Raw genomic sequence first — 14,014 nt, forward strand, 5'->3', positions numbered from 1 at the left:
GCTTTCTTTCATCTTCTTTTCGCAGTGGCCACGTTTCCGCTCCGTAAGTTATAACTGGACGCAGTAATGTCGTATATAGCTGTATCTTAAGCTCCCTCGATAAAGATCTAGATCCTAGCAGTTTTGCTAGTCCATAGTAAGCTCTATTGCCGGCAAGTATCCTTGCTGAAATTTCCTTGACTATCTCATTCTTTTCAGTTATAACTGACCCTAAGTATTTAAACTGCTTGGCTCTGCTGAAAACATAGTTCCTTACATTCAAGGATAAGTACACACCCGCAGTGTCTCGTCTGCCAACGACCATGTACTCCGTTTTGGTTTCGTTTATCTGTAGTCCTACTTTCGATGCCATTCTTTGTAGACGGTCGAACAGTGATTTCAGTGCGTTCGGTGATTCTTCCATTAATACCAAATCGTCCGCGTACGCCAATAGGCCTATTGAGGAGTCCTGCAGTTTCACTCCTTCGTCGGGTAGTATCGATTATAATACCATTTTTATCTTAGCCAAGTTGGTTTGGTTTGTTCTGGCCCGGACATCTTAAAACATTTTTAATCCTGTCCGGGTTTTAATAACATAATTTTTACCCGGGCTTGGTTGGTCCGAGTTACGAAATAATATTTTACATGTCGGTCCGGTCCGGATAAGTAGTATTTTGCTATTTCATGGTCCGGTCCGGACCAATTTTATTAGGACCGGACAGACTGCTACTGAGTACCACTTCCCAAAAAATGCAAGCATAAAATATGTACTTGTTGAATGGGGGATAATACATGATTTCTGTTTGTATGATGAACTGTACGGCTGACAATGTACTCCAACTTAACCGAGTTCATTCTGAACTGTTCGTTGTATTCATATCGAGCAATACAATTATTAAAAATTCTTATACGGAACATTATTTTTCGACGAATGATAAAATTTTCACCGTCGCTGTCTAAACTTAAAAACGAGGATGACCACATTTTAAAAAAATTCTCAGTGTTTAAGAATAAATATAAAATAATATTAATAACAATTGTCACTTAAAAAACTATACTCCCAGAGACTAGTCAAATTGTTATCATATTTTCAATAATTGTAATAATTACAATACTAGTTGTGAAATAACGTTTGTCGAATCATGACAGTTGGGACGGTGCCAAATATTGCGTCTATTACGGTTAGGTACTTGTTTTGTGTGTCAGTGCCACAATATTATAAGACGTTATTATTAGGTATACCGTATACAATGACATTATTGTTATTATGTTATTATCTTACCGCAATACAATGCGTAAAACCGCAAAAGGTTCGGACGTAAACGATTTTTGAGACGAGACCCCAAACAAAAGGTATCGATATAATAAAAAGACATATCCATGTCAATATAAGACGGGATGATAATAATATTATAATTCTATTATCGAACGTTGTTTATTGTTGCTGAGATCCTAAGCGATTACATGGGCCCGTTCACTCACCGTGTAAACAAACGACACAACAGATGTTGTAGAGAAGATTTTGGATTATTTTTTAGGGGAGAGGACACTTCTTCTTTTAGAGCCGCGGTCGTGCACATTATTATAATAGACATGATAATATTATTTCGTCGGGACCGTTAAACCGCATTCGATTATGTCACCGCAACAAGTGAACGCCAACATCTGGGCGGTTCGGATGACCGATATCGGATAATAATATCTCGTCATCAATAACAGCTAATTTAATATTGTGTAATAAAAAAAATTATCCATCAGGACATATTTGCACATACTATAGCCGCACCTGGACAGGTCGATAGATTTAGTTGTAAGACGGTGTGTAGCCATACGAATAAATAAATAACAAATAATCTGATGATGGAAAATTCGACAAAATGGTCTATGTTTAACATTTAAGTATTAAATAAGAGACGTTGCTTTTGACGGCTTAGGTGGTGAAATTTATCTACACTTACCACTTTACTAGGTACCTACATCATAAATTACGGATTATTCAGTAATTAAAACAATTATACAAAAAATAACACCATATCTGTTAAATAGGATGTAATAGTATTGTCACACAAATTAGTACAACATAGTGTACGTATGAACTTAGTCACTACAATAATTGATTAATATATTATGTTATATATATATATATATATATTGCATGTTTATATCATGTGAAAATAAGAGTTTTGAATTATGAATTTAAAGAGAATTCTAATAAAAATATTCATTTAATATTTATTAAGAAACGAAAGTAAATTTTAATTACCAATAATTATCGTTGTCGTCATATGAACTATTTGTTTTATTGTTATTATAAATGTATCGTAAAAATATGTACTATTTAAGAAAATATAATGTATATTTTCAATATTTTAACACAGTTTATTTTTTTATTGTTTGAATTATGCCGTTTGCGGTTTGCCAGAACCAGGTTCTAAGATAATCGTTAATTCTGATAAACGTTAGTGATATTTTAGTTACTTTTATTCTGATAGGATTGGCAGACTGATAGAATGTGATTTTATAATTTTTAGTTTCGGGGTTGGTCACGCTGATAAAATACAAATTTGTGTTATCATTTGGAAGAACTCTTAGCTTTATCATTTTTTGGATGAACGTATAGTTGCTTCTCTCTAAGGGGAAAACTAACGATTCCTTTATTTTGCATTAAATATTTTTTTTCTTATTTTTAAGAGTAAAGGAGGAAAGAAATAAAAAAATAAACTATTTAAATAAACTCTTAACCACAAAAAGAATACTCTATAGCGTACATATGTACTTCGCCATTTCGGTAACAATGCTATGATTAGTATCCACTAAATACTCCGCATCTGGAGATTTGTGTACTTTTTGGTTTTTTATGTTCCTCATGTGTTCTTTAAATCTAATAATGTCTTAACTACACAGCTGTCAACACATTCATCACGTTGTATTTTATAAATCTCCGACTTTTCCTCTTCCCCTATTTTATCTTTGGTGCTACCTAAAAAATAGTATACTAATTGTACTCGCTTTTTGAAATCTACACCGGTGTACGTTGATGCTATAATATTTTGTTATTTTAAATATTTAAATGTTGGTCTTCATATGATAATTATTATTTAAATCGCCATCATTAGCATATCCGAGCTCCATAGTCTGTATAAATAATTTTGTATTTATTTTTGATGGTGTTGAGACCTGTTCACCTAACTACAACACCACTCTTCCGACCATTATGATATGTTGATTATGAACACCATGTTGTTGGTATCTTCAAACCCGCCATACACAGCTAATATATTTATCTTTCTTATTATTCTAATATCCTTCTTATCGTACTAATTTTTTAACTGTACAAATTATATATTTTTTCTATGATTTATTGTGAAATATTGTAATTTATAAGCTCTGAATTGTTTAGTTAAACTTAATAGCATTCGAATACACTGACACCGACAGCTATCGCTTGCAATCGCACTAATAGGCAATCCTGAAGTAAGGTAAATAAACCTGTCTAAACAAATCTTTGATTCCAGGTACTCTAAATATAACTTAAGAACAGCAGATTACGATATCGCGTGGTTGGGCTACTGGCCAACACGTGAGGCTACAAAATGTTGTAAAGATAATAATAATAACAAACGATAGTTGGGGGTTTATTGCAATGTTTTTTTAACTAGAATAATTAAAACATTTTACATACAAAAATAATTAATTTATAGAAGGAAGTCTTTAAAACGTTGGACCTATTATAGTAAATAATTCTGAGTTTTACTAAGTATTTCCATTGAAAGCAATGATTTATTATTGCTTAGTCCAAAGAGCCAAGCAACGGCAGACAAACTACCATCTAAGTATCCTTGTTTTTCTAAAAAAATATACTACATTGCTTATTTAAGTATTTTTGTCTACCAGGTGTCAACTTTTTTATCTAATTCTGATAGAAAAATAGAAGAATGTTTGTCAGCACAAATCCTGAAGATGCCCAAAAATTTTATAATGATATTTTTAAACAAAACATTGGAATCAAACAATAATTTTGAAGATGAAAATGGTGTTTTATTATATAGTCCAGGTACTCATTATTTTTTTATTTTATTTTATAATTAATCATTAATGATCGATAGGTTAAATATGATCTCATGAAGAAGCATTAATTTTTCTACAGTTCTTAATATTTTACCAGGTTATTGTACGTATTACCAATTAATAGTTCGTGTCAATATATTTTGCTAAGTTATCAATTTAAATACATGGTGAATGGTGTTCAACTTAAAAATAATACTACAATCCTCCTGCCCTAAACATGACACTTCAATAACATTAAAAATAGCTATCCAAAACTGGATATCGACCAGTCAACATTTTTAGTGCATTATTTTCAATTTAAATAGTTAATGAAATCTATGCGTTACCATTTAAGTTTCAAAAGTTGCTATTAAAACAACTTTGTTGGAAAGAGGTGAAAACAAAAAAAAAAATGGTAAAAATTGTGTAAAAAACTATGAAAAGAAAAAATTTAATTTCTTGAAATAAATATTTATTTTCCATACATTACATTTATTTTTAAATTATTTATTACTTAAAGATTAAGTAAATATAAATAAATTAATAAAATGTATTGTAATATTTTTCAAAACAATGAAAATGATGTGTTATGAAAAAAAATGTTTTCTAAAAAAAACTATTACTTTTTTTTTTAGACGTATGAAGTCCGGAAATCACACGTTTTGCAGCAAACCTCGAAACCTCTAAAATGTGATAAATATGATGTTATAATTTTATGAGCGCTTTTCATTTCTGAACTCGTATCAACCCAACTCTGTCCCTAATGTTTACGGTTCTCACATGGACTTCATATTTTCCAATTAGAATTTAATCGGTCGTTACCTTATCAGATTTATTTGGTACCATTAGACTCTTACAATCCGGCATTGTTAACTCAATTACAGTGTAAAATAAACCCATCAACACGTCTGTCCTTCGTCGTAGTACTATATATCTTTAATTACGGTAATCATAAACAAATGTCACACTATTTAGGTTCTAACGATTGTTCGAGTTTGTGTGACATTAATATTGCGCTTGATTTTAAGTATCATAAATATTATAAGTATAAAATAAGTAAGCGACGAGTAAGTGAAGATAAATAATGTTGTTTTCTCTATATTCCACCTTGCATGTTCGATCGGTAGTTGCTTCTGATCTTGGAATTGCTATCTGGCCCAGCGACGCCAAATAGTTATTTTGTGTGTATCCAAACTGATGCAACATTTAAAATTAGTTAACCCAGAAACATGTTACACGGACTTTTATATTAACATTTTTTAAAAATTCACTTTTAAAAGTGTTTTAACTTCGATAAGGAACTGAGAATGTGTGCATCACCTTTTTCAAATCACTTTTACCAAAAAGTAAATTTTAATTATTTTGTTTGATTAAAATTATATAGCTTAACAAATTGTACTACCGAAAATCTTAGTATCATTGTCTGTGTTTATCTGATATTTACTAATCTATTAGAATCAGATAATAAGTCGAAAGTTAAAATAAAAATACTTCAAATGCTTACCAAACAATACGCATGGATTTGCCAGAATCCATCGTAACAGAGACCTAATAAATGTACAAGTTTAGGCAAACGAATTGTTTAATTGTAATGGTAGAAATTCAGTTAATATGCAATAAAAAAATGATTGGAAAAAACATATATTTTTAAGGTTTGGTACACATATGATATTACAAAAACAAATGTATAAAAAAAAACAACATTTGAAAGTGGAAAATATGAGTTAATATATTTGTATAATCATTCACGTTCTTACAAATAAGTGCAAAAAAAAACAAATACTAATACTTTAAAAAAAAATTCACAAAAACTTTATGTTAAGTCCATATGCAGAAAATGGTTAAAAAAACCTTTAAATTTTATATACTTTAAATGCATTTTGTTATTTCTTATGCTGTAAATTTAATTTTTTAAATAAAATGATAAAATAAAACAAGAAAAGTAGATAAATTGTAGTAACGTTTAAATTTAGTTAATTTTCATTTAATAAAGATTGTTTATTGATACTGAGGTGATATAATATCACGGCACGTCGTGACCTACAGTCCATTTATATATGATTATTATTATATTATGTGTAATAATATTATTTTGCTATCAAAATAATCTAAGTCTAACGTCAGTTTATATTAATTTCTACACCGACGTATCGCAAAAACTAGGTTGTACTATTGGTCATCGTAACCGGTTAGTAAGACAAGAATATTTTTTAATATTATTAGTGTTTTACCAACGATAACCGAGTATTAATTATTCGAATTATTCAAAGGCCAGTTGGTCAAATATCCATTTTCATTCCATTTACCGGTGACTTTTATGCATAGTCGCATTAAGTGGAATAGACTCTTATATTTAAAAAATATAAACACAAAGAAGGGCATCAGCTTTGTTAACATGGGTAGCACAAAATAAAAAATGGCTGTTAGTGTCGTTTTCTGATTGTTCCACATTGCGTCGATTTCAAAGTTGCTTGGTTTGTATACCTCCATAAGTTGGCCATCAATCATCAATATTACTACAAACAATCGTTATCGTTAAAAGCGTTAAATATTATTATATTAAATTCTATGAGCCCCGATCGATTCGAGGTTCAACTATAGCGTGTCGTCGTTCAAGATGCAACAGCAGCTCATATCTGATTTCAAGTTGGCCACACTGTTTTATTTCAATTTACGAGGGAAATCCCGGGCTTATTTTATACCTGTACACTTAAAAAACGATAATACTAAAATCAATGTAGTGGATTTTTCTATACATGAGTTGTGTATAAATATAATTTTAGGTTAAATGACAAGATAGTGGACTCTATGAGAAAATGTTTTATTACTTTAAGACGTGTCCACTGTGCTTTAATGTACTCTGCAGGCAATCGACTGACGGGCTCGGAATTATCATAAAGACAATAGATGACGCTATAATCGAATAATCATCATAACGTCATAGAATGGTAATATTGGTAATTGAAACGGACTTTTTTTTAATCTCCTGTCAAGTTTGGAAAAATGAGCTATGAGGTTGCATCTTAAGCGACGGTATCTCTAGACGGATGTCGTTATTTTAATTATTTTTTTCACGAAAGACGACGATGGTAGTTATAATTCATGACCATCAAGATAAGCTGCTGATTATTTAATGTATTTTTTGTTTTTCATGACTAATGTGCTTACTCAGTAGTTCAAAAAAAGTCCAAAGGTGGCGGTAACTGAATTTGAACCCTACTGCCATGAGGATGCTGATGTAAAACAAGTAGAATAAAATGTTTATAGGTCCCATTTTGATCGATCGCACGTAAGCTGAAAGACGAAAAGACCTATTAAATCTAATTAAGCAAAAATAAATAAATGACAAATGTATTTTTTATTATTAAGTATAGGTGACTTTCGTGTACATAATTAGTAGTCAATTTGGTTGCAAATATAGGTACATCATATTATGTGTTTAGACAAAAGTAGGTACAGGTATATACCGGGGGATTATTTTAACGCCCTACAAAATGTTTAGCAAGTTTTTTTTAATTAAAAAGTTAATAGAACATATACGTTACCATTAAGTTTCAAAAGTTGTTATAAAAATAATTAGTTTGAGAAGGGGTTAAAAACCTAAAAACTCGTTGTTTCAAAAGATGATAAGACTCGAGAAAAAACATAAAAATTTGAATATGGTCAAATATTGTAATACAGCATAAACAAACATGTTTTGAAAAACGACAACATATCAATTATTTTAAGTGAAAACTGGTGTAGTGCGTTAAGAAATCACAAGGTATTGTTTGGAAAGAGAGTGTTACATATTTTGGAAGTTAAATTTTTTTCCTACTATAGTTATCCTACTATGTCCTTATTATAACATGTGCTATATTTACTAGGTAGGAAGCAGGAAAACAGACTTCCGGCCAAGTAAACTAAATTTCGATTTTTTCATGACTGGTTTGATATGTCGAATGATTTTATTTGTTGACAACGATGTATAATAAATATATTACATTATGGTGCTTAGTTAGTTCCTATATTATATCACGTATTTTAAGCTTATGTAGAAACATTTTTTTTTTTTTTCCTAGCTACCATTTACACCGAGTTTACGAAGGGTTTTTGTTGGGATATCAGTATTTTTTTTTTTTATATTATAAATCATAATAATCATAATAATAAAATGTCAATTCAAATAGTCGACGTCCCGCCAGTCGCCTAATCGTCTCTTCCATGGGATTCGTATAATACATCTGGCTCATAGACAAGCATAAAGGCGGCTTGGGCAGCGCGTGGCGTTGGCGCGCGTTTTTATCATGTCACGACGTTATCGTATCAAATAATAACGGTGACGGGGGTTGTATTGCCGAGTTTGTACTTTGCTTAAATTAAACGTAAAATGATTATTATTATTATTAATTACACTGTTGTTCATTGTCATACGTGGTTTTTTATTCAATAGTGTTTCCCGGTGTGTCAAACGTTATCATATATATAATAATGAAAATTAAAAACGGCGAACGGCGTGTTTTGTTTTATTTGGTGAATTTTTGTCTTTGTAGTTTGTTATATTATATACATATAATTATATATTAAACGTATAATAGTTATTATTAATTACATATTTGTCCGAATTCGCTCACGGTTTTCGTTCAAGAGAAATCGACGTGTTTCCCGGTGTGCAAACATTACCTATTAATATGCGTCGTTGGATGTCGGTACGTTTTTTAGATTTAGAATATATATAATACTATATAGTATAGTAGTATATTACATTTTGCTTAAACCAAATTATCAAATTAATTAGATGTACAAAATTCTTATCTTTTTCAAACCGCTGTGCGTGGTGATAACGATACATTTCATATTTTTTGTTGAAAAATTTGTTGACATATATATCTACTATTTATTTTCAATTAAATAACTTACTGACTTATTTTATATATATGTAAATTATTTGTTTTAGGCCAATACTATAGTGAAATCATAACCGACGCGTGTCCGTTTAGAAGATTGATTGCTACTTCTATCTACTCTGTCTTTAATTAATACAATAAGTAGTTATTATTGTTACCATCGGTTACAGACTGTTATCCTATGCCGTCATCGATTAATTTGCCTGCGGCCAACAGAGAACTTACACCGTAGAAGTTGATTTTTTGTTATTTATGAAGTATTTTTTAATAATTAGTGCCTATCTAATCTCTATACTCAACCCTAATTTAAATTGACAGTTTTTTTTTCATTATACAGTGTCTTAACCGACTTCTCTTAACGCTTTAGTTTCTAAACGTGCACACACATACGATACTGATGTACAAATAATTAAAACATTAATTATTTCACATTTTTTTGTTAAAGCTGTACAATTGTGATCACTACATAGAATACAAATTATTTTAGTTTTTTTATATATATTTTTTTAATGATATATTATTTCACGTTAAATTGGCATTATTTGAATACATTTTAATTATTTCATTTAGTAGGATGATTTACCTATATAAATATGTATGATCACTATCGAGTACTATCACTTAACCATTTAGGGTTTTTAAAATTTGTGTTTTGACTTAATTTGTGGTTTTAATATTTTAACTTTGGAAAATTCAGACATTGTAGGTAAGCTATGTGGAAATCAACAATTCAAGCTAAAAAAATCTAATAATTGTCATTAAAGTTGAAAATATAGTTTGTATTCTTTGAAATTGACAAACATATAACTTTACTTTTTAAATCATGTATCTGATTTCACTTTCCAGATAATTTTTTTTTTAGGAAGTATTATTGTAAATTATTTAGTAGAAAAACATTTATATACCTATCTAAAAATAACATAATACATGGATTAATTTAAAAAAAGTTTACTGTTGTTAAAATAATAATATATATATATATATATATAATGAAAAATATTTTTTTAAATAATAATAATAGTATATTCGATGCACTGAATAAAAATTGTTCGGATCTAAAAACAATCAATTTTTAGTTTTTTACACCTGGGGCTACTTTTGTGTGCTTAAATTTATATACATTATTGACATAAAATATCTATGTGTTCATTCCGCTCTAATAAGAAATAACTATATTATATGATCTAATTTATTTTAATCACATTATACATAGCAACATACATAGCATTATACATAGCAACATCTTATGCTATTCATATGCTCTAATCATTCCAGTTTTTACTCCCTGGCTTTATAATACTTATTCAACCAACGAATAAATGCATTTTTACACAGTCTTATAATAAAAAATTATAGGTATGTTTTTTAAAAGCATCAGCAGAAGTCCCTATATCATCTTTTTAAATTCTTAAAACAGTTGTCTCTAGATTATTTTAGCGTTCAACATTTTGTGTTCTTAGACCGTTTTTATGAGTAGTAATCAAAAATCAAAAAAATTGTCTGAACATTTATTTTTACTAACTATTTAATGTTAATTTTTTATATTATATGTATGTATATATATATTTTTTTTGAGCTGCTGTTGATATAGCTTGAACTAAATTAGATACTTATTAATATTGATATTTTGGTTTTTTGGTGGTGTGATTTCAGACATAGGGCATTATTAAAACATAAAAATAAAATATTAATTTCAAATCATTTTATTGCATTTTAACATTTTGAAGCATGGTGGTATAAGTAATATACCACTTTTTCAAAAAATAGCCTACTCTCGCACAGTGGTATATATTTATTACCACCTTCATAATCATGTTCAGAGAAAATCGGAGATAAAAATGCTGTGCTTCAAAGGGTTAAAATTTATATTGAAAATCGACATTTAATTTACTATTTTATTATTTATAGAAGTATAATATAAGTATTCGCTCCACCCTAAAAAAGTATAGTAAATCTATAGATTTTGCTATATTTTTTTAAATTGATCCTACATAATGAAAAATAAAATTATTTAAAAATTGTTTATTATTATCATTTAGTAGGATGAATTGTTGGTTAGCCATCTAAAAATATATCAACATATGGATTTATACCTTTCATGGTTTACTTAAAAAAGTATTAATGTATATATCAATTTATCTATTATGTATAAAATATGTCTGGATAAGTATCAAATAATTTAGGTATTTTATGCACTGAATATTATTATTATCATTTTGTACTCTGACCGTTTTTATAATCACCGCCGGACACTCGAATAATCAAAAATATTTGCTACAAATTATTTCAGACATTTCATTCATGTTTTGTACTCTTGAGTTCCCAAGTAACCGTCACACAAACATATCATTCTTCCACACTTTTAAACTTCTAATAACCAACAAACGTCAGACCTTAAGTATCAAAGTACCTTTAGCATTAAAGGTCCAGATCCAAAAACTAAAAGATTTGCATCGAGACATTTCATTTAACCTCTCTTTGGACATTTTTATAAGCTCTGCCAAATAGTCGATCAATAATAATGTATTTATCACTCTTCACTTCTTTCCCTTTTAAGTTTTAATATAAACTAGACATTTCATTCATGTGATTTACTCTTGAATTCTTAAACACTTATGAACTTCTGTTAAACCACCAGACCTTTAATATACATATTTAATGCATTATGCTGTTGGTTACATTCTAAATGTACAGTACGTCATTACCGAATAATGGCATAGACGGTGATTTCTGAACAAATAAGGATTTTAATTCAACCAATATCTAGACATATAACGTATACGTTTGAAAAAGTTTTGTTGCACATGGGAACACCATATCAGACATATAGCCGACTGACCTCTAAACATTTCTATCTATTTTTAACCATAGCTATTACCAAGCCCGTGAAGTAAACAACACCTCAAACAATTCAAATAAAAAAAAAAAATAATTGTACTTTAAGCAAGTAGCACACTCGCTTTAGTAGTAGGACATTTCTGATCTGACAGATAGCTAGACTTGCACTACAGTTAACTGGTACTTAGCTTGCAAAACACTTTTTCGAAACTAAGTATGAACTATGATTACTGGATAAAGGCACGATGAATTATAACGGTATACTTTAAAACATAGTGAGCTGACTCGACACCGTGGCCGGCGTAGCCGGGCACCCCACTCGGAACCGCTGTGTACAGACATATAACATACTACGTTTAAACAAATTTTGTTTCACAAAGGCAAACCTTAACAGACATTTAGCTGACTGTCCTCTAGACATTTTTATCTGTTTTAAACTCATAAAGTTAAGCGGGATGACACCGGCCTATATTGATGACGTGGTCTATAATATAACTACTTTTACCAAAGACAATTTCCATTATACACTTTTTCCCAATGGCCAGCTTCTTATCAAGTCTCTTTAACTTTTTACAATTTTAATTTAAACTTAATTTTAAACCTGTTACCTCCTCATAGACTGTAGCCTACAAACCTAGGATATTTTTAGTTGGCGGAGCGAAGCGACGGCGCCGAGCGAGCGAATGGTAAAACACTCGGAGATATGCCGTCCTTATCAGTTTTCAACACGAATTCCGCCCACTGATAAGGAACTGGACATTGGTAGTAAAAAGTGGTAACAACCCAAGTAAGCAAAACCGGACACTTGATATTTATTAACCGTCTAACTTCTAGCTATTCTTTTCAATTTAAAATTTAAAAAAATTACAGATACATAGCTAGACTTACTCTACACTTAATCAGTACTTAGCTTGCAAAATATTTGTCCATAACTAGGTATGAATTCTGATTACTAGATACAGCCTATAGGTACCGTGAATTATAACGTCATTCCTTTAAGACGTATTGCGATGGCTCGACACCGTGGCCGGCGCAGCCGGGCACCCCCCTAGGAACCGTTGTGCATTGACTTCCACATACCGTGGCCGGCGCAGCCGGGCACCCCCCTCGGAATCTGTGACCTCCCGAAAATACTTTGCAGCGAGGGGACGTGAGCGTGCCCGGCGTAGCCGGGTACAGTACCGGGAATCTGTGACCTACCCGCCCGACTCGGGGGCCTGGGGGCGGAGCCCCCAGCTAGAGCGAAGCTCTAGTATAAAAATAAAGTAATAACCGTCAGTATTATTATTAGCAATTTATACACAAAGACAACACACCACAAGGTACAGCACAATACACAACAAACAGCTGTAGACATAACAATGGTGGGGACTCCCCCGATCCGACCCCTCACCATCGTGCACAACGTCTGGCACCGCGCGGTCATCATAATAATTTTTTTACTAAAACATGTATCTGGAAACCTCAGAAATGTTGTACTACTTTTTTGCTTGTAACTAAGAAAGTATTCAACCAATCGATAAGTTAGTTTGTTCGATCCGATCTACACGACTTTCACAATCTATTGATATCTCGTATGTGCATTTCTGTCCAGCCCTTGGCCCACAAATTCATTCCGAAATTTATGGTAAAATTTACACGCGTTTAATGGGATTGCGGTGTTTTGTGTATAGTATACACACCCCGGTAAGCGCTCGCCATTTTTTTTACTTAGCTTCGCGCCACTACCGTGTCGCTGGATTAAGTAAAAAAATACGTCTAACGCCGCTCACGACTATTCGGTTGAAATATTTTGTTAAAATAACAACGATAAAACAATACTCACTCGGATAAGTTGAACGATTAGGCCTTGAACAATTTTCTTTGAGTTTTTTCTGGACGATCGATGCCGGCCGAAGGACGTCTTATTCGTGTAAGGGTAGCTGCAAAACTGCTAGAGCGGCATATCCAGGGTAAACTACACATCCAGCGTTTTGTCCAGGCGCCGAAAGCGACGGTAGCGCTGTGCGTCATCAAAACATAAATCAATTCAGATGGGTCAAAGTTATTTCGACATTATTTTAAACGATCAATAGTATTTTTGCGGGCTGAGGCGTATAATATTTCACCGTGCTAATTACATTATCACTTTCTGCAATCATCCGGTTCTTTCTTTGCCAATTTATTCGCACAACCTAAATTATGTCGTTCATACATTTCGCCTCTTAGCATTTTATACTATTTACATGGTTCCTTGTAACATTCCTACACTATACGTGTTCTAA

General features: G+C 31.1%; 1 long non-coding RNA gene across 1 annotated transcript; it reads right to left on the reverse strand.

Moving 5' to 3' along the window:
- Nucleotides 1-6,004: 6,004 nt before the first annotated feature.
- On the reverse strand, nucleotides 6,005-13,715 carry LOC126845445 (uncharacterized). Its single transcript, XR_007686773.1, has 3 exons — nucleotides 13,576-13,715; nucleotides 7,195-7,320; nucleotides 6,005-6,542 (listed from the first exon to the last, which is right to left on the reverse strand). It is a non-coding gene; the product is annotated as an uncharacterized LOC126845445 (long non-coding RNA).
- Between the last annotated feature and the right edge of the window lie 299 nt (nucleotides 13,716-14,014).

Source organism: Adelges cooleyi, unplaced genomic scaffold (genome assembly GCF_023614345.1).
Source record: "Adelges cooleyi isolate 19-005CV unplaced genomic scaffold, UGA_ACOO_1.1 ACOO_flye_CR_arks_rails_tigmint_CR_PRNA_785, whole genome shotgun sequence".
Classification (NCBI taxonomy): Eukaryota; Metazoa; Arthropoda; class Insecta; order Hemiptera; family Adelgidae; genus Adelges; species Adelges cooleyi.